Source organism: Triticum aestivum, chromosome 2A (genome assembly GCF_018294505.1).
Source record: "Triticum aestivum cultivar Chinese Spring chromosome 2A, IWGSC CS RefSeq v2.1, whole genome shotgun sequence".
Classification (NCBI taxonomy): domain Eukaryota; kingdom Viridiplantae; phylum Streptophyta; class Magnoliopsida; order Poales; family Poaceae; genus Triticum; species Triticum aestivum.
Window position 1 is genome coordinate 436,583,921 of NC_057797.1, and position 27,098 is coordinate 436,611,018.

Here is a 27,098-nt window from a genome sequence, read left to right on the forward strand (position 1 = left end):
ATAGGCGATAAACCTGGACTAGAGACTTGTGTGGTTAGTTGGGTCATGGTCTACACCCACGTCGGCTTTCGCTTGAAGTCTGCCGAGCACATGCCGTGTGCAGACGTGAAGTGGTGGAAACATGTATGAAGAAGTACACCCCTGCAGGGTTAACATCATCTATTCGAATAGCCGCGTCCGTGGTAAAGGACTACTTGGTTGCCTATACAGTTCATAGACAAGTACATGGATACTCCTAAAAGCCTCAAGACAAGTGTGAGTGTCGTGGATGGCCCTTCCGTAGGATGACGGAGGAGGATCCACGGTATTGTATTATTATGGTGAGTAGTGGACTCGTGTGCGCAAAACATTTACAAGTTGTTGTCTCGTAGGATAGCTTAGCCAAGAGTCAAAGCTGGCTTGCTGCAGTAACCCCACTATCCTTCTTGAGAATGTTGCATGTATGTAGGATCTGATGTAAGTCTTGTTGAGTACCTTTGTACTCATGTTTGCTTAATTATTGTTGCAGAAGAGAACACCGCCCCCTCCGATGGGTTCTATGTAGATCTCGATGTTGACGAGTGACTTGCCACCCAGGTGGTGATCCTGAGTCGTGAAGGGCTTTGCAGATAAATAGGCTTCGTCAAGCCTTCTTGCTTTCTTGTTGTCTGTACTCACACAAGTTTGCTTCCGCAGGTGCTTGTATATTTGTATGACACTACACCACAACACTCGATTGGGGGCAGTTAGCTGCCAGGAGAAAAACATGTCTAAGGGCAAAGAATCTGCCGGGACATCACTTACTGCCGCTAGAAACACAATAGGGCAGGCCAACTGCCGGGAGAACTTAAGCAACACCGGCGCAGAAACCGCCGGTACACTTTACGGCCCAAAACTGCCAGGAGAACTAAATCTCGGCCCATGATCCGCCGGAGACCGTCTTCGGCGCGAGACCGAATATCGGCCCTAAGCGCGTGCGGCAAGGAAAAAAAAGCGCGCGACTTGCGAAAATTTTGGCACACGAAAGAAACATTACGCGCCCGCCCTACCTCTACCAGACCGCAATAGCCGCCCCCAAATCACGCCCAATCCCCACCCGTGCCCTCCGCCAGATCCGCCGCCGCCCCCGCCCCCGTCAACCCCAGAGCTTCCCACCGCCGGCGAGCGGCCACCTTCCACTCGATCAGACCACTGCTGGCGTACCTCCCCACCACCGCAGCTCCTTTGCCGCCCACAAATCCACGGGACCGCAACCAGCCGCCGCCAGCCATCCCACCGCCGACGGCCGCCCTCCAACCAGATCACTGCCGCCATCACCCCCCATCACGGCAGCCCCTCCGCCTCCCCAACAACCACCCTACCGCCGCTGACCACTGCCGCGTCGCCCCACTCCAAAGCACCGCGGCCAAGCACCTGATTGACGGGTAGCAGCACCGTCGTCGCCGAGCTACTCCACCGGCGGCAATCATCCTCCATGGAACAACTTCCTCGCCACCAACCTACTCGTGCACTTCCTCGCCGAGCAGGCCTCCCCGCAAGCTTCACCGAGCACTAAGCCACGGGTCCGCCTCCTTCACACACGCCCGAAGCAGCAGACCGTCGACCCTCCTCTCGTGCAAGCAGCTCTGCCTGCTCAACATCGTTTCCCTAGACATCGCTGCCTCTTTGACAGGTGAGATTCCGTTGCAATTTCATTGCCTTTTTTTGTTCTGAATGTGGAGCTACGCAATTGCCTTAATTAGATTTGTTGATACCTGACTAAGTTGTTTAGTTGAGCTTTGGAGTTCATTTTAATTTGAGATGAAAGAAAGCTAATTATTTAAGTCTTTGTTTTTTAGTTGATGCCCCAAAGTAATACATCCATTTTATTGTGCTGGAGTATAGAGAGAAGGGATTATTGTGTTTGCTCTGGTCTATGGAGAGAGATGGGGATTATTGTCATTCACTTCAGTTAGGTTCAGTTAGGAATACCTGAACATTTTAGTGCTAATATTGTTATTCCAGTAAAGAACTAATTTCAGAATGACCAAATTTGTGGTCATACACTCTACATCCTCAACATCAAGGTACTCCAATTCTAGGAGAACTAATTTGTGGCCATACAGTAAGGTTCTAGGAGTATAACATCTGGGTACTTTCTCTACATACACAGGCAAGCTCCAATTCTAGGAGGACTAATATGAACTTTGAATGAGTTTAAAAAAACAAACTAGCATGAGTATAACTTGTTGAGAAAAATACTCCTTGTACTAGTCTAACTCAATGCAGGGCAGGACAGTGGTGCCTCATAATGTCACTCTGCATTTTCATTTCCCCAGTGCATGTAGATGCAGGGGAAGGAGTTAAATATGCAAAAGCTCTTTTTAACCAGCTATAAGGCAGTGTGCAATGCAAGACCTGCATTAGTTAGTGGATTAAGGCACAAGACCAGCTTCAGGGTTTAAGGCTTAAGCCAAGAGGAGAAAGAAACAGCTCTGCATATGAAAAGATACCATCATTACTGTTTCCATGAAATTGGTAATATATGTGGCATGTGTTCGGGTGTGTTTGGATCGGAGCCTACACCAGCCGAACCAAAAAATTGGTCGTTGACCAGGGCACGCGCACCTGTTTGGTTCCTGACCAATATTTTGGCCGGCCACGACTCATGCAGTTTCACTAGTTCATTTTGCGCCAATGATTTGGCAAGTCGCCGGCGGCTGAAAGGTGCGCCAAAAAATTGGCGTGCCCGCGGATTGGTAGGGCTGGCAGGGGCAGCATCCAAACACACCCTTCATCTTTTCTGCAAGAGCAACTTGTGTCCTGAGACCTTCTAGTGGTACTGACACCCATAAAAAGAAATTGTCTTCTTGCATGATCACTTACTGAAAATAAGGACAATCAGCTTTACTTCTGAGTACTTAGGACTAGTTAAGTTATCTAAGTTATTATTGGTACTGTTACAATGTGCTTGTATTGAACCATCTATCCAAGTTTATTACTAACTCTATATGTGTTTCTCTGCACGTATGCTTGCCTGTACATCTATTTGCTTTATGGACATGACTCTTCTGTTTGTTTGCTTGTTATACTATGACAATTGCAATGCTTATTTAGGCTACTAGGTTGTGTGCTTGTGCTTGTGGTAAACAAACTGAAGGTACATGTTTGATCCCTATACATCTTGTTGTAAACTTTGTGCAACCTACACCGCTCAACATGAGGTGCTGCAAGAAAATGAAACATACTTATTTTGCAAAAGAAGGCAGCAGGGCGCACACAACAAAGTAAGGATGTGGCATTTCATCGCAACAAACTGGAACACACAAGAAAGTTACCAATGACTATCATGGTTGATTGCTTAAAAAGCTTTCTATGTATGCAGTTGGAAGTGGACAAGCGCATGGCAAAAGCAGGAATGCGACCACAAGCAAGGGGATGAGGTAATATACATGTTTCCAAGAATTTTCATGCCCTCAACTCTGTACAGTACTAAAGTTTACAAAATGAAAAAATATTTCATATAGTAAATGTTTAACTCAGTGCAACAACAAAAATTGACTTAGCATGTTTTGCCTATTTGCACATGAAAGATTTTTTGGCTTGGAGCTAGTACTTTGCTACATATGTTGATGTTAAGTGTGTCCATGCAAGACATGTTGTAAACAATGTGATTTTTTGTGAACTTTTATGTTCAAGTGGCTTTTTTGTGTGTTAGAAAAATGGTAGTAGCTTATTGTTGTCGAAACTCTCAGCAGTTGCAGCACATTATCATCTGCTCAACATATTCATTCATCCAATGATCCATGCTGCTGTAGGTTCTTATTATTGCTCATTCTAGTTTTGAGTATTCAAAATACTGGTTTTGTTGGATGCCTTTTGGAAGCCGCATTCTGAGGCAATATGTTGAAATAAAACGGGCAAGCTTCTTGCCTTCATACCAACATTCCTTAATCCTCATATTTGCAGGAGATGTGTATTTATCTAGCTGTGCACACTATTTTCAGTCAACAAGTGACCAGAAACTAAACAATCCTGGCACTTATCTAGCTGTACTGGCAGCTCCTTCCTCCAGGGATGATGCTACAATTCTGTCAACAGGTTCTTTATGATGGGTATTGCTGCTACATTTGCTAGAGTATTTGGATTGATGTGTGCCCGCCCCTGCCTATTTATACTACACAGTGTACTATGTACAATATAGAGTTATGCCTATTTGTTTCAAGTTTTGCCTATTAGTTCAATATATAGTACTGTATAGAGTTTTGCCTATTTGTACAAATTTCAACTCCGTGCAAAAAAAAAGATTCAAACTCGGTACTATATTAACTCCAGGCATGATGCTATACATGTTTAACTTAGTCTTAGTCATAGCTTTCACCAGTAAGTTCTAATTTGTTTTGAACTGAGCAAGTTTTGCAACAAAAGTTCCATTTTGAATTTCCTATCTGTTACAGGTTTTGCTACATAAGTTGACAGAGGTTTGGAAGATCTTCAAACTGTTGAAGATTTGGAAGACCTACGATTAAGTTGGTGCAGTGATCATGTAATATGATTTGTTTGTTGAACCTGGACACTTGCTCTGCTCATTTTGCTAGTTAAGCCACTATATGCTCATTTTAGTTGTGTGGCACCCTCAGAAAGATATGTACTTTCTCCTTTTGTGGCACTACTTCAGTTTGGTTGTGGCACATTTAACATATATGTACTGTACTTGTGGCAGAACCTCTCTCTATATGTTTATCGGATGAAGTTTAATGTTTTGGATGAGGCTTATATGTTACTTTGATTGAAGATTTTTTATGAGACCTATATGTTTCTGTGATTGAAGTGTATGTATAAATTATGTGATCTGTCCTGATTATTTGAATATGATGAAATGGATATTACATTAGGGATGCCTAGACTAATTTGGTACTAAAATCTACCTGCTGGCATAGAAGCTGCCGGGTGAACAAGCTTCTGCAGGCAGTTGGACTGCCGCTAATTGAAGTTTCATGTGTTTTGACAAATCTGCTGGGAGAAAATAGACTGCCGGCAAACACAGGGGTGAGGGCAGAAAAACTGTCGGGAAGAGTTTATCTGCCGGGAGAAGTAATCCCCGGCAGCCGTTCTCGTGGCGGTTCTATCTGCCGGGAGAAATGTTGTCCCGACAGTTTGTCTGCCCTGTAAAGTGATTTCTCCCGGCAGTTTACATGCCTTTGCATCAGTGTTGTGGTGTAGTGTGACTTGAGTGTCGGGTGGTGTGACCCCTACCTGTATGAACATATTATGTATGGCTCTTTGGAGCCTTGTAAATAAAGTATTTTGAGTTGTTGAGTTTTGTTGTGATGCCATGTTGTATTTACACATATCGAGCATATTGTGTGTATGTTTGAAATGCTTGGTATGTGTGGGATCCGACAATCTAGTTGTTTATCCTTGGTAGCCTCTCTTATGGGGAAATGTAGTCTGGTGCTTCCACTGAGCCTTGGTGGTCCGCTACAGCCCGGTTTACCGGTGTCCTGCTAGCCCAGCACTACTGCTCCGGAACACTTAGACTGGCCGGCATGTTCGTTCCTGTGTCTGTCCCTTCGGAGAAATGTCACGCGGAGACATCTGAAGTCCTGTTAGCCTGCTACAGCCCGAGTTCCCGGAGTCCTGTTAGCCCATTTGCTATAGCCCGGATTCATACGCTGTTGACCGACATGCTCGATGTTGATTCACGTATGCATGTCCCCGTAAGTTAGTGCCACTTTGGGTTCACGACTAGTCATGTCGGCCCGGGTTCTCTGTCATATGGATGCTAGCGACACTGTCATATATGTGAGCCAAAAGGCGCAAATGGTCCCGGGCCATGGTGAGGAGACACCCGTGGGAATACCGTGTGTGAGGCCGCAAAGTGATATGAGGTGTTACAGGCTAGATCGGTGTGACTTAGAATCGGGGTCCTGACAGTGTTGGCATCAGAATCGGACTGCCTGTAGGTTCGTTAAGCCAAACTGGTCGATGTCGAGTCTAGAAATGCTTTAGTTATATGTAGGGGAATTGATTGTGGGAGGGACGTAAGGCTCTTTTACTCATTTACCTTATGCCCTCTGATCTGAGTCATCCTCTTCTCTTTCTACGTGGGTTAAGGACTAGGATCTCATCTTCTATCAGGTTCACGTGTTACTAATCCATAGAATCTTAGGATTGTTGGTTCCAGGCCTCAGTTCAGTTTCTACTACTTTTAGTATGTTGTCAGTTGAACCAGAACCTTGATATGATGTTGTTGAGTGGCTTTGCCAACTGTTGTGAATGTCTCAAATCTTTTTATGAGAATTTGCAGCCGTTATGTTGTCCGATTTCTCCTAGAATTCTAATGCCTTTGCATTACATCGTGTTTCAGATGGCCTCCCGCACCCAGAATCAAGTGGTTCGTTTGACTCGGTGCCTCGATGTACCTGGTCACACTGCCATGCTGGTCCGCGTGATGATCGAGGCTGGCTATCGATGGTATCCTGAGTATACCGTTGAGGAGAAGTATCGAGATTTCAATTAGAGCCAATACCTTTGCACAGTCAGGATATATCCTTCCTATCTTGGAGCTACTGAACCCCTCCATTGCTCATATGGACTTAGGGTTACTATCGAGATGTCCGTACAGGATGCTCCTTACTCGATGATGACTATTATGCGGGCTAGGCTTCCCTTGCTTTGGAACACTGAGTTCCGCTATATGCCAGCATCACTCCCTGGGGCAGAAGGTTACTACCAGGCTCTCTACACAGACTCCTCCCATGAGGATTCACTACTCCGCACCACCACAGAGATGCTTGAGGACAAGGACCGTGAGAATCGTGCTTTGTGAATGGAGCTTTTCAACAGTCGATCTGATCACTAGGCCACTTTGGCATGGTTTGCACCTGCCGTGCAGGCTGGGTATATGGACATGAGGGATTTGTACCCTGTGCGGTTTGGTCTGCCGGATCGTATGGATTGGCGTGATGTAGGAGGCATCACCCCTCCCTGTGGACCCCGTTTTCCACCGTTCATTGGACCCAGGCCACATCCGAGTCCTTATGGACCGCAAGATCCACAGGACCGACTGTTTCCAGATGATCATGTTCAGCTCCCAGGACATGGTGGCAATCTCTATGAAGATTACTACGGAGACGTTTGAGTTAGTAGTAGCTTCACTAGTATTGTAACACTTGTATTTCCATAATCCTGCGTGTCTGGTGGAATATGACTTAGTGTGTACCGAATTCCAGAGGTGTAGAAAAATAATGTATAGGATCTTGGAATGCCTCTGATGAGATGTAATGTCCCTTCACCATAGTTGTACTTCAGCCTGGGCTTGTACTAAACTATGTATGGTGTGTATGACCGATGGTATATATATGCCAGTTTATGTATTACCATGTCGTACAAATGAACATCTCTGCATTCTGTGTCATCCATTACATTCTGCATTCTTATGCCAGAGTTTTTCCATCCTTGTCTAAACTGTTGTTTTGTTTCCTAGGATGGTGAACACCCGAAGCACCCCTGTTGTTCAGGAGCAGGGTGAAGCCAGGGGAGCTAGGGATGGGAATCTGCCCCATCCACCTTCCTTGGCTAAAGTCATGTTGGAGGCAGAAAGGAATAAACGCGAGACCAACCGGTTGTTAGAACGCATCGAGTAGAATACTGCATGTTCCCAGAGGAACGACTTGGTGTCTCTCAATTATTTCATCAAGCTGGCCCCAACAACCTTCCATCATTCAGTCGAGCCTCTCGATGCGGATGCTTGGCTTCGCAGCATTACCCATAAGCTACGTTCTGCACGCGTAGCCGAAGTTGACAAAGTCACTTACGCTGCTTATTGCCTTGAGGGCCCTGCTAGCTTTTGGTGGGAAAACTATGAGGCTATGCGCGCAGCCGACCAGGTTACCACTTGGGCAGAACTCAGCGCGGCTTTCCGTGAACACCACATTCCGGAGGGTCTTATGGATCGCAAGAGAGAGGAATTCTGCAATTTCACCCAAGGCAGACTCACCGTGGATGCCTACAGCTATGAGTTTGGAAACTTGGCACGTTATGCACCTGAGGAAGTGTCCACTAGCGCCAAGAAGCAGGCGAGGTTCCAGAAGGGACTTAGCCCCGAGCTTTGCCATGACCTCCGTTTGCATGAGTGCACCTCCTTCCAGAAGCTTGTCAACAAAGCCATCAGTGCTGAAACCGGTCAGACTGACTACGAAGCTACACGTAAGAATTCCTATGATTTTGGTTCTTCATCCGGCTCTGGTTCTCAGAAGCGCCAGGTGTGGATTCCAAACACAGCTCTACCACCCAGGTTCACTCCGAGGCCATCCTATGAGGCGCCTCGCCGCAACCACTAGTATGCACCGCCCAAGGCCTATGGTGGCCCCGCTGCTAATGCTGCTCCACGCCCCAACATCGTGACATGCTTCAAGTGGGGAGAGTCTGGTCACTACATTCGAGAGTTTCCCTAGAACAACAACCCCAACCAGCCTGGAAAGTCCGTTGGCCGTGGTAAGCCAGTGGGAAAGGTGCTTTATGCCAAGCGAGCCACCACTGCACATGGCCATGTTAACTATGTCTCAACAGAGGAGGCTGATGATGATCCCAACGTCGTCCTTGGTATGCTCCTTGTTAACTGCCATCCAGCATCTGTTCTTTTCGATACTGGAGCATCTCATTCATCCATATCTGAGAGCTATGCTCGATTGCATAACACCACATTTTGTGACATGCCCACATCCATGGTAATTCAAACTCCGGGTTCCAAATGGCAAACTTCTAGAGTAAGCCATGGGAATGAAATTCTTGTCGATAGACTTGTCTTCCTTGCATCCTTAATAGCTCTCAAGTCCTCGGACATAAATATCACCTTAGGTATGGACTGGATGTCAGCCCATTATGCTAAGATTGATTGTGCCACTAGAACTATTCAACTTACCCACCCATCGGGCAAGATAGTCAATGCCTTAACCCGAGTGTCCAAGCGTCAGCTCTACTCCCTAAATGCCAACCCTCTTCCAGACCTTGAAGATACTCCGGTAGTCCGTGACTTCCCGGATGTCTTTCCAGAAGAATTGCCAGGTGTTCCACCTGACAGAGATGTGGAGTTCATGATAGATCTTGTTCGAGGAACGGTCCCAATCTCTAGAAGACCCTATAAGATGGCACCCCTAGAACTAGCAGAGCTTAAGAAACAACTCGATGAGTCCTTGAAAAAGGGTTTCATCCGCCCTAGTTCTTCTCCATGGGCTTGCCCCGTCCTCTTCGTCAAGAAGAAGGATGGTGGGGATCAGATGGTTGTAGATTATCGACCCGTCAACTTGGTTATCATAAAGAAAAAGTATCCGCTCCCCAGGATCAACGACCTGTATGATCAGCTCGTTGGATCCTCAGTTTTTTCCAAAATGAATTTGAGGTTGGGCTACCATCAAATCAAAATCAAGAACGGGGACATTCCCAAAACGGCCTTCGTTACTCGTTATGGCCAATACGAGTACACCGTCATGTCCTTTGGTTTAACCAATGCCCCAGCCACCTTCTCTCGGTTAATGAACTCGATCTTCACGGAGTATTTGGATAAATTCGTCGTGGTATACCTCAATGATATACTAATCTACTCCAAGAATGAGGAAGAACATGCCGAACATCTAAGGCTGGTATTGACGAAACTTCGAGAGCATCGCCTATATGCCAAGTTCTCTACATGTGAATTTTGATTACCAGAAGTGACCTACCACGGCCACGTAATCTCTGGTAAGGGTATTGCTGTCAATCCCGAGCGAGTTCAGGCCGTTCTTAATAGGACTCCACATGAAACGGTCAAGCAAGTTCGGAGTTTCCTTGGCTTAGCGAGCTACTATCGCCGCTTCAGCGAGAATTTCTCCAAGGTTGCTAAACCTCTAACTGAACTCCTCAAGAAAGATAAAAAGTTCAAGTGGACTCCACAGTGCGAGTTCGGCTTTCAGGAACTGAAAAGACGCCTGACATCAGCTCCCGTACTCGTACCACCAGATTTTTCTAAGGACTTTGTTATCTATTGCGACGCCTCGCGACAAGGACTAGGTTGCATACTCATGCAAGATCGTCATGTAATTGCATATGCTTCACGGCAGTTACACCCACATGAGAAAAACTATCCCACACATGATCTAGAGCTTGCAGCTGTAGTCCATGCACTCAAAACATGGCGACATTACCTTCTCGGTAATCGTTGCGAGATCTTCACCGATCACCAAAGTCTAAAATACATATTCACCCAACCGGATTTGAATCTCAGGCAAAGACGTTGGGTCGAGTTGATCTCAGATTACGACTTAGGAATAACTTACGCCCCGGGAAAAGCCAATGTTATGGCTGATGCACTAAGTCATAAATCTTATTGTAACAACCTGATGTTACAACAAGGTCAACCACTTCTCCATGAGGAATTTTGGAAGCTTAACCTTCACATTGTTCCTCAAGGATTCCTATCTACCTTGGTGGCGAAACCCACCCTTACGGATCAAATCATAGCTGCCCAGAAGCGTGACAAGGGTATATCCCGCATCCAAGAGAACATTGCTAGCGGAGCTGCTAAATGTTTCTCTATGGATGAGCGAGGTGTTGTTTTCTTCGAGAATCGCTTGGTGGTTCCCAAGAAACAACAACTACGGCAATTAATCCTTAAGGAAGCACATGAATCCCCTCTCACCACCGGTAGTACTAAAATGTATCAAGACCTACGCCAGAGGTTTTGGTGGACTAGGATGAAGAGAGAAATCACTCAATATATTGCAAATTGCGATGTCTGTCGTCGTGTTAAAGCAGAGCATCAATGGCCTGCTGGCACCCTTCAACCTTTAGCTATTACTGAATGGAAATGGGATAAAATCAGTATGGACTTCATCACCGGGTTTCCCAGGACCAAGAGAGGGAATAATGCTATTTTCGTTGTCATCAATCGTCTTTCCGAAGTAGCCCACTTCCTACCTGTTCGGGAGAGTATAACGGCTAGCCAGCTAGCAGACTTGTATATCTCTCGAATAGTGTCTCTTCATGGTGTTCCATTGGAGATTAACTCAGACCGTGGAAGTCTCTTCACCTCTCGATTTTGGGAAAGTTTACAAAATGCTATGGGGACTCGTCTCTCCTTTAGTACCACCTTCCACCCTCAATCAAGTGGTCAAGTAGAGCGCGTCAATCAAATTCTAGAAGATATGCTCCGAGCTTCTGTTATCTCATTCGGAATGGATTGGGAGAAATGCCTTCCATTCGCCGAATTTGCTTATAACAATAGCTAACAATAGATATCAAGCTACTTTTGAAGTTCTCTATGGACGAAGGTGTCGAACGCCTCTTAATTGGTCAGAAACCAGGGAAAGACACTTCTTTGGCCCGGACATGATCCAGGAAGCAGAAGAGCAAGTTCGCATTGTTTGTGAAAAGTTGAAAACAGCCCAGTCCCGTCAAAAGAGCCAATATGATCGTAAACATAAGGCCATGACTTTTGAAGTCGACGAGAAGGCTTACCTTCGGGTTACTCCTCTGAAGGGAACCCATCGATTCGGTATCAAAGGCAAATTGGCTCCTCGTTACATTGGTCCCTTTCACATTCTTGCCAAACGAGGAGAAGTTGCCTACCAATTGGAACTACCTCCGCATCTCTCCAGAGTTCATGATGTCTTCCACGTTTCTCAACTCAAGCGTTGCTTCTCGGATCCTATCCGTGCAGTGGACCACGAAACACTTGATCTCCAAGATAATCTCACATACCGGGAATATCCCATTCGTATCCTTGATCAAGCCGAGTGTACCACTCAGCGCCATAACATCAAGTTTCTCAAGGTCCAATGGTCACACCATTCCAAGAAAGAAGCCACTGGGGAAAGGGAGGATCGTCTTCGACTTGAATACCCCACCTTCTTTCCGATGGACCCTGAATCTCGGGATGAGATTTCTCCGAGTGGGGGTGAGCTGTCACACCCTAGCTAGTTCATGCATTAGAGTGCTTGCATCATGTTTAACTTTATCAGGAACTTGGAAATGGGGATGACAGAACTCCCAGCACCCCCCTGAAACCAACGAGGGTTTACTAAAAATATTTTCAATGAACCTGAAATGCCCTTCTAAAAGGTTCATCATCTTCGCCTTGGTCTTAAACCTATGACAAAAATGGTGCACAATTTTCTAGGTCATCCTAAGGTCACTGGATTAAATCATTAGTTATTTGAATTTGAGCATTTAAATGCTAGTAAATATTTTAAATGCTCAAATAATCCTAAACTGAAATGTTCCATGTTGGATTTATTCCAAATAGTGGCCATGAACAGTTTGGTGATTTTTGAAAGTGCCTAGGTATTTTAAGAAAAGACACAAACATTGCAGAACATAGAAAACAGGCATAAATAGAAAAGAGAGAGAGGGAGAGAGAGAAAGGCCAGAGGCCACTTACCTACACTGGGCCGGCCCATTTGGCCCATGCCAGTCATCACCTACATCTGCCAGTAGGCAGAGGAGGGACACCGCGACGCCGCCGAGCTCGTCACACAGCTCCCTGCTCGTCTACATCGCCTGGACAGCGTGGCGACGCCTCGAAACGCCTCCTTGGTGCCGCCCCGACCTCACCGACACCTCACTCTCCCCCCTGCTCCTCTCTCTCGCTCTCCCCCACCATGGCCGACTTTGCCGCGCTCGCGCCGACGTGAAAACCGCAGCCACCATCGCCTCCTCGCTGTGTCCAGAAGCTTCGCCGCCGTCCACTTCACCAAGCTAGTCGAGCCCCGAGCGCTCGCCTGCCCTGGAGCCACCGCAATAGCCTTGTCTTCACCGGTCGTTGCCGGAGATCCCCTTCGCCGTCACCGCTGCAGCAGCTCGTCCTCAACCTCACCGTCTGCACTGCCGTGACCGCTGTGAGCCCAGCTAGCTCCTCCCCCTTCCTGTTCTCGCTCTCGAGCTCCGTAGTGACCGCATGAAGCTTAACCGCACCCGCCGCCGCCTCTGCACGTCGCCTCGTGGCCACAGCCACGCTGGCTCGAAACCGAGCACGCCACCGCACTCACCGCATCCCCAGGATCCTGTAGCACCACTCCACACACCTCGTTGTGCCCCCTAGTGATGAGCCTGAGCTCACCCAAGCTCTGGCGTCCGCCAAGGTCGTCGCCGATGTCGTTTTCGACGACCCCGAGCTCCACCTCCACCACCAATCGACGCGGCTTGCTCCCAGCTGCTCGTAGATGGTCTCCGCCGTCCATTTGGTCGCCGGAGCACCAAACCCGCACTGCCCCGCCGCGTCTGGCCTCGCCGGCGGCTAAACGCCGGTGGTTAGCCCCGTTTTGACCAGGGGTTTGACCTCCCCTGGGTCAATGACAGGTGGGGCCCCGCCCTGTTAAGTAAACCTAGGTTAGTAGCTAAACTAATCCTAGTTAGTTAATTAACTAACTAAGACACTGACCAGTGGGTCTCACTGGTCAGGTTTGACCTGGACCGTCCCCGTTGACTGCCGACGTCACCCTGATGCAATGCTGACACAATAAATCATTTACTGGATTTATTCTTATACAAGAAATTCCAGAAAATATTATAAACTTCAAAAATTCATAGAAATTAATCTGTAACTCCAAATGCAAAGATTTATATATGAAAATTGATCAGAAAAATCCAATATTTCCATCTGTAATGGTTTCATGCATGTTAGAACACTTTAACCTTGCTGTTTAAGTGAAATAAGCTAATGCATTAATATGACTTCATATCATGGGCTTTCATTTGAATCTTTGATTCAAATGGACTCAAACCAACCTGTTTTAGAATGCATTAGCCAAAACACACCCATATTGCCATGTCATAGCATGCATCATACTGTTGCATATTGCCATGTGATGTTTGTGTTCCGATGTGTCTTTCGTGGTAGGTTCTACCTCCGAGGATACCCACGAATATCCGACTAAAGGGCAGTATCCTACTACCACTCCATCAGGCAAGCAGCCCCATTGATCATATCGAGACAATCCCATGTTCTCGCTCCTGCTTTCATTTACTGCATTTAAGACAACAATGTTTCAAACTGTTGTGTGCTACGGTAGTTGAACCCCTTTCCTCTACATGACCTGTCATTGCCACAGTAACTAGATGACACCCACTAGCATGTGTAGGAGTTGATTGAGCCATGTCTGTGTTTCCTACATTGCTATGCCTGCTATGCTTAGAGTTGTGTCAGGTCTGGTTCATCTGGGTGATGGGCTAGAGTGAAATGATTATTTTGGTAATGTGACTGATCTTTTGAACACGATTTGGTAAAGGTATCGATGAGAGGACATGTAGGAGTACATGGTGGGTTGTTTCATTGGAACCGTCCTTAAGCACGAAGATCTGTATGTGTGATTTAAGATTCAGCTACTACCATGCATTGGGCCCTAAAATATGACCCCGCTCGACTTATTAACCGCCCCTTGAAAGTGCGTTATATCGACTAGAGGGGGGTGAATAAGCGATTTTTATGAAATTCTTCACTGAGGAATTTGTCGGCGAGGAAATTCTTTAGTGAAGAACTACTAGCAGCGGAATAAGTACTCAAAAGTAAACATAAAAAAATACAAGCATAGTCATCATGATGAAATGAAGACAGGCACAGAGTATAGGAAGCGTAATCACAGGATAACACAGGATGAAGACAAACAGACTGAAGAAATTGAACTGAGGAAATTGAGAAAGTCTTCAGTCAAAGTCTTCAAACACAGATATGAACAAACACACAACACAGTTTTGAGGAAATGAAAGAGTTGAGGGAATAGAACCAGTAAGCTTGGTGAAGACAATGATTTGGTAGACCAGTTCCAACTGCTGTCTCAGTTGTACGTCTGGTTGGAGCGGCTGAGTATTTAAACTCGAGGACACACAGTCCCGGACACCCAGTCCTGAACACGTAGCTCAGGACACCCAGTCCTCACCGTATTCTCCTTGAACTAAGGTCACACAGACCTCGTCCAATCACTCGTGGTAAGTCTTCAGGCGACTTCCAAACCTTCACAAACTTGGTCACTCGGCGATCCACAATTCCTCTTGGATGCTCTAGACCATGACGCCTAACCGTCTGGAAGAAGCACAGTCTTCAAAGGTAACAAGCGTCGGATCCACGCAGGATCAATCTCTTCAGTGATGCTCAATCACTTGGGGTTTGTAGGTGTTTGGGTTTTGGGTTTTTGGTTTTTCCTCACTTGATGATTTTCGCTCAAAGTCCTCAGAGGATGGGTTGCTCTCAAATGACAAGTTTCAGTTTCTCTCGGAGCAGCCAACCAGCTAGTGGTTGTAGGGGGCGGCTATTTATAGCCTAGGGAACAGCCCGGCATGATAAGACATAAATGCCCTTCAATGATATGACCGTTAGGTGGATAGATATTTTGGGACAGCTGGCGCATAGCACAGCAACGGTCGGAATTTTGAGTAGCAAAATCCTCAGGGCTATCATGTTCCTCACTGTGTAGGCAATCCGCACTGGCGAATTCCTAACTCCTCAGTCAGGACAAATTCCTCAGAGACCAGAAGAACTTCGTCTCTGTCACTGAAGAAATTGACTGAACTGTATGAGATTTCCAATGGCTTCACTCGAAGGGATTGGTAGGTGTAGGATTTTGAGTTGAGCATCACATGGAAATTTTTCCTTAGTATTTCCTCGACCCCCTTTAACAGTACGGTGTTTCCTATGACTCAAGAAAGAGAAAAAACAAAACTATGAAAACGAAAGTCTTCAAGCTTCATATTCCTCGCATGAATATCAAGTCTTCACGGACACACCAATTTCTTCACTTTCAAAGTCTTCATGAAAGTCTTCAGAAATATCAAAATCTTCAGTCGAAGATATTTATTTTTAGGGGTCGACTTTTCCTGTAAATATCAAACTCCTCATAGACTTATAGACCTGTGTACACTCACAAACGCATTAGTCCCTTAACCTATAAGTCTTCAATACACCAAAATCACTAAGGGGCACTAGATGCACTTACAATCTCCCCCTTTTTGGTGATTGATGACAATATAGGTTAAGTTTTCAACGGGGATAAACATATGAAGTGTAACTACTGATATTGAGGAATTTGATTGCAAGATATAGAAGAACTCCCCCTGAAGATGTGCATAGTGAGGAATTTGCTTTTGAAGCAATGCACACTTGAAGAGTTGAATCATGGAGATCTCCCCCTATATCTTGTAATTCATACACGCATTTAACATATAATATGAAGAATTTGAAATGCATGATGAAATATGGTGCCTGATGAAATTCAGCATGCGTGCAATAATATTAACGAGGAATAAGCATGCAGAATAGTGCATCAAAAGTATCAGAGCACAGTGCATCAAAAGTATCAGAGCACCATCGGGTTTAAGATTACAACTCGATCCAATAAAGTTTCAGAAGAACGAGAGTTGTAACTTAGCAAAAAAACGCCCATATAGTAGACCCGCTTGAAGACTAACTCATATTTCTCCCCCTTTGTCATCGAATGACCAAAAGGATCGAAAATGAGGACTAACGCCCCTGAAGATAATCATGTTGATGAAGGAGCGCCAGCGTTGTTGGGGTCGTTTGTTGATGTAGGGCCTGCCGTAGTGTCGTCCAAATCTTCATGTTCATCAGTGTCGCGCGATGAAGAATATGAGCTGGCCACCAGAGAAGGAACCTTGACCTTCTTGAATTTCTTCGGTGGAGGTGCAGACCAGTCAAAATCTTCTTTGAGACCCATGTTCTTCAGATCTTCTTCACCATACAGATGTGACAGGATTGCCCAGGTGCGACCGAAGACTTGATGGAGGTAGTAGTGGTTTTTCTTCACTGCATTGTGTGTGGCAGTCATGTTGTGAAGAAGTGAACCAAACTGACGCTTAACCCATTTGTGATTTCGATCCACCTTCTGGTGAAGACTAAGCAGAAGTTCACGGTCAGTCATCACGCGCGGAGCAGTGGCTTGAGGAGTGGACTTGGGTGCATTGGCAGAGTCATGTGTGGCAGAGTCATCATTGGTGGAATAAGATGCAGCTTTGCGAAACTGACCATCCAATGGACGAATGCCTTCATCTATTACAGCTGGTGCCTTGCCCTTTCCATCAACTGAGGAATATGTCTGCTTGAGGACTTCAATTGGGGGCAAGTAGCTGAGGTGATTCTGGAAATCAGCTTTGTAGTTGAGTGAAGACCTTGTCCTGAGGAATCTCATAATCCAAGGTGCATAAGGCTTCAGCTCAAACGGAGACAGTGCAACATTGGCCATAGTCCTCATGAAGAAATCGTGATAATTGACAGGAATGCCATGAACGATGTTGAATACCAGATTCTTCATGATGCCAACAATTTCCTCATCAGATGAGTCGTGGCCTTTGATGGGACTGATTGTCCTCGTAAGAATACGATAGACAGTTCTGGGCACGTACAACAATTCCTTCACGAGGAATTTGGTTCTTGGTGCTTGACCTGGCTTCAAAGGTTTCATCAGCACCTGTGTGTAATGATGTGTGAGCTCAGGTTCACTGTAGATGCAGCGAGCTTCTTCAAGGGGAGGACTGAGTGGTAGAGCACGAAGCAATTCAGAGGCTGGTGCAGTGTAGTGAGTGTTTTCAGACATCCAGTCCAGCACCCATGAATTCACATCTTCAGCATCTCCGGTGATGTGCAGCGTTGCATAGAATTGAAGAATCAGTTCTTCATTCCAATCGCAGATGTCAGAGCAAAAGTTTAGCAGTCCAGCGTCGTGAAGAACACTGAGGACTGGTGCGAAGCACGACAGAGATTCCATATCCACGTGAGGAATATGCTCATGGTAGAAGATCTTCTCCTTGTTGAACAGCACTGAGGAATAGAAATTGGCTTGACTAGCAGTCCAGAAACGCCTCTTCCTAATGCGAGCAGAGTCATATGGGTTGTAATCTTCGAAGAATACGTGCTCACCGAAGAAATCATCAGCCTTGAACTTTTGCTTGCGTGAGAATGGATCCTTTGGCTTCGGCAGAGGAGTGTCAGTGAGTTGCATCACGACCTCAGGAATCTCAATCGCAGGTTCTTCAGGCTGAGGAATTTCTGGTTCCTCCTCAGTGGCAGTCTGCGTCGTTGGTTGTTCAGCAGCAGCAGTTTCTTCAGCGCTAGTGGCTGGAATTTCCTCATGGACAGATGCAGTGGGATGAGTTTCTTCAGAGCCCATGTGAACAGTTTGTGTGGGGGACTGAGGAATTTGCTGTAGAGGGGTGAACATTGGAGAGTTTGGATGCTGACTTTCCCAGAATTCATCACTGATTACGGGTGTGGAGCAGCCAATGTCCACATCTTCATCTTCCATTTCTTCAACGCCAGCCTCTTCAGCTGTGAACTGAGGCATAGGCGAGGAGATGATAGGTGTTGAAGGGATCGCATCCACTTCAATTTCTTCATCCAACGGTTCAGACGAAGCAGCAGAAGGAGTTTCTTCATCAGATCCGCTGGGGATCACATATTCTTCATCAAAAGGAACAAGGTCCTTTGATGGCCTGGTTGAGATGGGAACAACATCAATCGGATTTGCAAATGAACTTGTCATAGGCTTCATTTTCTTCGGAGCTGAAGAATCTGAAGCAACTGATGCTTTCCTTTTCTTCACTGCAGCACGCTCTGCAGCCTTGGTCTTCTTCACATCTGATGCAGATGGAAGGATTGGAGTTGAAGTTGGTGCAGGAGCAGCTGAGGAATCTGGTTGATTTTCTTCAGGCACAACTGATGCAGTTGCCCTGAGTTCTTCAGTTTCTTCAGGCACACCACTAGTGGGTGCCCTGGCAATTTCTTCAGCGGCTGGAATGCAGTCATCAGCCCTGGAACTCACATTATCTTCAGCAGCCTGATTGTCATCAGCGGTGCTGGCATTTTCTTCAGTAGGCTGAGCAGATGCTTCAGCCTGAGGAATTTCCTGTTGCGTTGGGGCTGCAACATTGGAAGTGAAGTTATCCGCAAGTTTCACAAAACGAACCTTGGCTCCAAGCCAATCAGCGCGATATGCGTCAAAGTCATCACTGAGTTTCTTAATCTCAGTCTGAATAGTGACAAGTTCTTCAGTTGTCATAGAGACAACGTTTTTCTTCAGATAGCGCTCTTTCTTGTACTGCGCTTTCTTGATCTGCCTGGCCTTCTCAAATTTCCACTTTTCTTCTTGAATGAAGTGGGTCAGCATGTGACTCTGGCCAGGAGTCAGCTTGAAGTCAGGCAAGGGAGTGTTGGGGTCCTTGTGCCAATCATCAATGTAGTCGAGGATCAGCTTGGGATCCAAAAGCAGTGGCACCTCTGATCCTTTGGCTCTAGCGGCCCTGACTTGCCTGTCTCTGATGATTTCTGCAAGTTCATCATCATCAGCTTCGTCTTCATCAGACGACACTTGGAAAGCGACTTGCTTCTTTTGAGGACTTGGGCGAGGACCTCGTCCAGCAGTGGCCTTTGACTTCAACAGTGAGAGGCCAGCTGAGGAACTTGGTGCAGCTGAGGAACTAGCTGAGACACCTGAGGAAATGGAGATGCCGACAGTCCTTTGGCATTAGGGGAGATGCACAGGTGCTAAGGATTTAGTCGGAACAGCTGAAGGCTTTGGCGGAGGAGCTGAGGACTTTGGAGGAACAGGAGCAGCATGAGGAATTTGCCGTGAGGGCTTTGAGGATTCTGGCCGTGAGGGCATTGCTGAGGAACTTGGCCTTGAGGGCATTGTTGGTGAAGCACTTGGCTTGCGTGCAGGCTTCTTTGACATAGCCTTCTTTGGCTTGACAGCAAAGGCCTCAGCAGAGGCAGCAGCAGCAAAGTCTTCATTAAATTTCCTCACTGCTTCTCTGGCTTGCTTAGCCAGCTTGGCTTGGCGCTTGGCCCATTCATTAGGATAGTCCTCACCACGCTTGAGGCTGGTGGGATCAGCGATTTGGCCAGGTGCCAATGGAGCTCTTGGGCATGGAGGATTGAGTGCGAATTTCTTCATGTACTTAGGAGTGACATATATGTACTCCCTCCATTCTCTTGCCCATCTCCTCTCTATCTTCTGAATGCGCACATTGCGCTCATTCTTGGTTTCCTCAATAGGTGTGCAGTACCCAGCATATTTGTCATCAGGGATCTCAAACGCTGTATTTACCTCAGGCCTCTTTCCTCCCTTCTGTGGCTTCTTACCGTCAACCATTTTCTTCAGTTGAGGAATTTAAACAATTGAATTCTCTGAAGAAGTATGCAACTTTTCTTCGAGGAACGCTGCAAATGAGTTAAGTTGATGAGAACCTAGTGATTCAGCAGCTGACATGGGTACCTGTGAACAGAGTATAGTTGCGAGGAATTTGGAGAGGTCATATGCGTTCTCAGAAGGTTTTGAAAAAAAACAAGTTTGAGGAATTTGACCAGATGAGTCTTGAAGAATTTCACTAAGTGTTCTTTGTCTTAGGTTCCAGAGATGTGTAGATTAAAAATCCACACATTTGAGGAATCTTGATGAAAAACATGGCTTAGAGAAACGAGTCAAGAACAGATGACTTGTGAGGTGTTTAGTGTGTGAATCTATGAAGAAAAACACCTTTGAAGATTTTGAAGATAATCATTCGAATCAATGAGGGTAGTAAAAGTAACTTTTAATTACCCTGGACGAACAACACGATGAACTGGAGTGAGGAGATGTGAAGTTCGTCTGTGCAGATCTTCCATGCCCTAACTTGGCGGAGGAAGACAGCTACGGCGACGACGGAGTGAAGATTTCCGCGGTCGGCGCGAGTACGTCGGTGACGAGGTCGAGGCAGTGAAGCTCTTCGTCACCGGTGGCGATGAAGTAGCGGCGGCGCTAGGGTTTGAGAAGCTCGAGCTGGAGAGAGAGGTCGAGCGGGGTAAAAGAAGTGAGGAAGGGAAGGAGGGGTATTTATAGCCACGGTGAAAAACTGTTCGCCCGATGAAATTGGACGAACGTGCCCCTGACCCTTCTCATTCGCATGACATGTGTCACCCACGTAGTGGGAGGTGGAGATCGTGTTAGATCGTGGGTGAGTGGATAAGTGTATCGTGGGATGCGGAACGGTTTGAGCGGCAAAGCCGAAAATTTCGATAAGATAGGTTTTAAAGTTCCGTTCGCAATTTCTTCAGCTGACAAGGACACAGTGAAGATTTTGAACGAGTTTCAAATAGAACGCACATGAAGAATTTGTGAACAGATTGGGTTGAGTATAGCATAGAGGGGAAGGGTCCGATCACATTCACTTAGCAGAGAACCAACTTGAAGAAATAGCAATAAGTGAATGCTGTAGAGGACATAAACTCATATATATATATAGCCAATGAAGAAAAACGACGGAACCAGTGAAGACTATGCAAAGTTGAAGAATATGAATAATTTGAGGAATTTCAACTTTTGGTGGTGGCGTGACCCACCGTATAAGAATGATGATTTCAGACACCGCGTACAATTATCGTAGGGTTCTGAGAATCAAATTCTTCATTAATTTCTTCACACTAAGAGTGTTATTCTTCATTGATTGAAGAAAAACGTTTCTTCATGTGTTGCACATCTAAGTCATCAATTTTGCATAAGTGTTAGGATGAGTGTCCTTTTCAAAGAACATTCGAAGATTCTAGGATATTTAGCTCACACCGCAACTTGCTAAATCTCTTCTCATCCAAGGGCTTTGTGAAGATATCGGCTAGCTGTTCTTCAGTCTTCACATGCTCAATAGAAATGTCGCCCTTCAACACATGATCACGAAGAAAATGATGACGAATCTGAATGTGCTTTGTCTTCGAGTGCTGAACTGGGTTGTGAGCAATCTTGATGGCACTCTCATTGTCACAGAAGAGAGGCACATTCTTCATGTTGACGCCGTAGTCCTTGAGAGTTTGCTTCATCCATAGCAATTGGGCACAGCAAGAACCAGCGGCAATGTACTCAGCTTCAGCAGTAGATAGTGATACGCAGTTCTGTTTCTTCGAGGACCAACAGACCAAAGATCGTCCGAGGAAATGACATGTACCAGATGTTGACTTGCGGTCCACACGATCACCAGCATAGTCAGAGTCAGAATATCCAATGAGATCAAAAGCCGAGCCCTTGGGGTACCATAATCCAAGTGTTGGTGTGTGAGCTAGATATCGAAGAATATGCTTCACAGCCTTATGGTGTGATTCCTTCGGTGTAGCTTGAAATCGGGCACACATGCAAACACTAAGCATTATATCTGGCCTAGATGCACATAAGTACAATAAGGAACCTATCATGGAGCGGTATACCTTATGATCGAAGTCAATACCATTTTCATCAGTGCACAGATGGCCATTTGTGGGCATAGGAATTTTGACGCCTTTGCAATCTTGCATGCCGAATTTCCTCAGTACATCCTTGAGGTATTTCTCCTGAGATATGAATATGCCATTGCGTTGTTGACGAATTTGAAGACCTAAGAAGAATTTCAACTCTCCCATCCTAGACATTTGATATTCTTTACTCATCATATAGGCAAATTCATCACTATAACGTTGGTCAGTACAGCCAAAGATAATATCATCAACATATATTTGGCACACAAACAATTCACCATCATAAGATTTAGTGAAAAGAGTAGGGTCGAGTGAACCGGGTTTGAAGCCTTTCTTCATGAAGAGTTCCTTCAAGGTATCATACCAAGCCTGTGGGGCCTGCTTGAGGCCATAGAGGGCCTTGTTGAGTCTGAAGACTTTGTCAGGATTCTTTGGATCTTCAAAACCTGGGGGTTGAGCAACATATAATTCTTCCTCAAGCTTACCATTGAGGATTGCACTTTTCACATCCATTTGATATAAAGTGATATCATGATGGTTAGCATAAGCAAGTAATATGCGAATAGCCTCAAGTCTAGCAACATGTGCAAAAGTTTCATCGAAATCAATTCCTTCAACCTGTGTGTAGCCTTGAGCTACAAGCCGTGCCTTATTCCTCACCACAAGGCTATTTTCATCTTGCTTGTTGCGGTAGATCCACTTTGTGCCGATGATATTGAGCTTGCGAGGATCTGGACATTTGACCAGTTCCCAGACATTGTTGAGCTCGATCTGATGTAATTATTCTTGCATGGCCTGAATACACTCAGGCTCCAGAAATGCTTCATCTACCTTAGTGGGCTCCTTCCTTGTAACCGACTCTGTGTAACCCTAGCCCCCTCTGGTGTCTATATAAACCGGAGGGTTTAGTCCGTAGGACACAATAACAATAATCATACCATAGGCTAGCTTCTAGGGTTTAGCCTCTCTGATCTTGTGGTAGATCTACTCTTGTACTACCCATATCATCAATATTAATCAAGCAGGAGTAGGGTTTTACCTCCATTGAGAGGGCCTGAACCTGGGTAAAAACATCGTGTCCCTTGCCTCCTGTTACCATCCGCCTAGACGCACAGTTCGGGACCCCCTACCCGAGATCCGCCGGTTTTGACACCGACAATGGCCTTCAGCCATATTATTGTAATAAGTTCTCTTTTGAGAAATTCGATGTAATAAGTGTGTGATTGAACTCTGTTATAAATCCTTGAGTACTGTGTGTGTCAGCATTACCGATCCAGGGATGACACTTATGCACAGAGATTTGACCGGCTGAGGTCGGATCGCTACAGCTTAAGTCTGCCTGAATCATGTTAGCAATTGCCACATTTTATGAAATCAGGCAAATGGATGTCAAAACTGCATTCCTTAATGGATTTCTTAAAGAAGAGTTGTATATGCTGCAACCACAAGGTTTTGTCGATCCTAAAGGTGCTAACTGAAAGTGCGTTATATCGACTAGAGGGGGTGAATAGGCGATTTTTATGAAATTCTTCACTGAGGAATTTGCTGGTGAGGAAATTCCTTAGCGAAGAACTACTAGCAGCGGAATAAGTACTCAAAAGTAAACATAACAGAATACAGGCATAGTCATCATGATGAAATGAAGATAGGCACAGAGTACAGGAAGCGTAAGCTCAGGATGAAGACAATCAGACTGAAGAAATTGAACTAAGGAAATTGAGAAAGTCTTCAGTCAAAGTCTTCAAGCATAGATATGAACAAGCACACAACACAGTTATGAGGAAATGAAAGAGTTGAGGAAATGGAACCAGTAAGCTTGGTGAAGACAATGATTTGGTAGACCAGTTCCAACTGCTGTCTCAGTTGTACGTCTGGTTGGAGCGGCTGAGTATTTAAACTCGAGGACACACAGTCCCGGACACCTAGTCCTAAACACGTAGCTCTGGACACCCAGTCCTCACCGTATTCTCCTTGAGCTAAGGTCACACAGACCTCGCCCAATCACTCGTGGTAAGTCTTCAGGCGACTTCCAAACCTTCACAAACTTGGTCACTCGGCAATCCACAATTCCTCTTGGATGCTCTAGACCATGACGCCTAACCATCTGGAAGAAGCACAGTCTTCAAAGGTAACAAGCGTCGGATCCACGCAGGATCAATCTCTTCAGTGATGCTCAATCACTTGGGGTTTGTAGGTGTTTGGGTTTTGGGTTTTTCCTCACTTGATGATTTTCGCTCAAAGTCCTCAGAGGATGGGTTGCTCTCAAATGACAAGTGTCAGTTTCTCTCGGAGCAGCCAACCAGCTAGTGGTTGTAGGGGGCGGCTATTTATAGCCTAGGGAGCAGCCCGACATGATAAGACATAAATGCCCTTCAATGATATGACCGCTAGGTGAGTAGATATTTTGGGACAGCTGGCGCATAGCACAGCAACGGTCGTAAATTTGAGTATCAAATTCCTCAGGGCTATCATGTTCCTCACTGTGTAGGCAATCCGCACTGGCGAATTCCTAACTCCTCAGTCAGAACAAATTCCTCAGAGACCAGAAGAACTTCGTCTCTGTCACTGAAGAATATGACTGGACTGTATGAGATTTCCAATGGCTTCACTCGAAGGGATTGGTAGGTGTAGGATTTTGAGTTGAGCATCACATAGAAATTTTTCCTTAGTATTTCCTCGACCCCCTTTAACAGTACAGTGTTTCCTATGTCTCAAGAAAGAGAAAATGAAACTACGAAAACAAAAGTCTTCACGCTTCATGTTCCTCGAATGAATACCAAGTCTTCAAGGTCACACCAATTTCTTCACTTTCAAAGTCTTTAGAAAGTCTTCAGAATACCAAAGTCTTCAGTCAAAGAACTTCATTTTTAGGGGTCGACTTTCTCTATAAATATCAAACTCCTCATAGACTTATAGACCTGTGTACACTCACAAATGCATTAGTCCCTTAACCTATAAGTCTTCAATACACCAAAATCACTAAGGGGCACTAGATGCACTTACAATCTCCCCCTTTTTGGTGATTGATGACAATATAGGTTAAGTTTTCAACGGGGATAAACATATGAAGTGTAAATTCTGATATTGAGGAATTTGATAGCAAGATATAGAAGAACTCCCCCTGAAGATGTGCATAGTGAGGAATTTGCTTTTGAAGCAATGCACACTTGAAGAGTTGAATCATGGAGGTCTCCCCCTATATCTTGTAATTCATACACGCATTTGACATATAACAGTGAATAATTTGAAATGCATGATGAAATATGGTGACTGATGTAATTCAGCATGCGTGCATTACAATATATGAGGAATAAGCATGCAGAAAAAACATATCAAAAGTATGAGAGCACCATCGGGTTTAAGTTTACAACTCGATCGAATAAAGTCTCAGAAGAATGAGAGTTGTAACTTAACAAAAAAATGCCCATATAAAAAAAGACCCGCTTGAAGACTAACTCAAAATTCTCCCCCTTCGTCATCAAATGACCAAAAGGATCGAATATGAGGACTAACGCCCCTGAAGAATATCAAGTTGATGAAGGAGCGCCAGCGTTGTTGGGGTATATTGTTGTAGTAGGGCCTGCCGCAGTGTCGTCCAAGTCTTCATTTTCATCAGTGTCGCGCGATGAAGAATATGAGCTGGCCATCAGAGAAGGAACCTTGACCTTCTTGAATTTCTTTGGTGGAGGTGCAGACCAGTCAAAATCTTCCTTGAGACCCATTTTCTTCAGATCGTCTTCACCATATAGATGTGACAGGATTGCCTAGGTGCGACCGAAGACTTGATGGAGGTAGTAATGGTTTTTCTTCACTTCATTGTGTGTAGCAGTCATGTTGTGAAGAAATGAACCAAACTGATGCTTAACCCATTTGTGATTTCGATCCACCTTCTGGTGAAGACTAAGCAGAACTTCACGGTCAGTCATCACGCGCGGAGCAGTGGCTTGAGGAGTGGACTTGGGTGATTGGCAGAGTCATGTGTGGCAGAGTCATCATTGGTGGAATAAGAAGCAGCTTTGTGAAATTGACCATCCAATGGACGAATGCCTTCATCTATAATAGTTGGTGCCTTGCCCTTTTCATCAACTGAGGAATAGGTCTGCTTGAGGACTTCAATTGGGGGCAAGTAGCTGAGGTGATTCTGAAAATCAGCTTTGTAGTTGAGTGAAGACCTTGTCCTGAGGAATCTCATAATCCAAGGTGCATAAGGCTTCAGCTCAAACGGAGATAGTGCAACATTTGCTAGAGTCCTCATGAAGAAATCGTGATAATTGACAGGAATGCCATGAACGATGTTGAATACCAGATTCTTCATGATGCCAACAATTTCCTCATCAGATGAGTCGTGGCCTTTGATAGGACTCATTGTCCTCGTAAGAATATGATAGACAGTTCTGGGCACATAAAGCAATTCCTTCACGAGGAATTTGGTTCTTGGTGCTTGACCTAGCTTCAAAGGTTTCATCAGCACCTGCATGTAATGATTTGTAAGATCAGGTTCACTGTAGATGCAACGAGCTTCTTCAAGGGGAGGACTGAGTGGTAAGGCATGAAGCAATTCAGAGGCTGGTGCAGTGTAGTGAGTGTTTTCGGACATCCAGTCTAGCACCCATGAATTCACATCTTTAGCATCTCCTGTGATGTGCAGCGTTGCATAAAATTGAAGAATCGGTTCTTCATTCCAATCGCAGATGTCAGAACAAAAGTTTAACAGTCCAGCATCGTGAAGAACGCTGAGGACTAGTGCGAAGCACGACAGAGATTCCATATCCACGTGAGGAACATGCTCATGGTAGAAGTTTTTCTCTTTGTTGAACAGCACTGAGGAATAGAAATTTGCTTGACTAGCAGTCCAGAAACGCCTCTTCCTAATGCGAGCAGAGTTATATGGGTTGTAATCTTT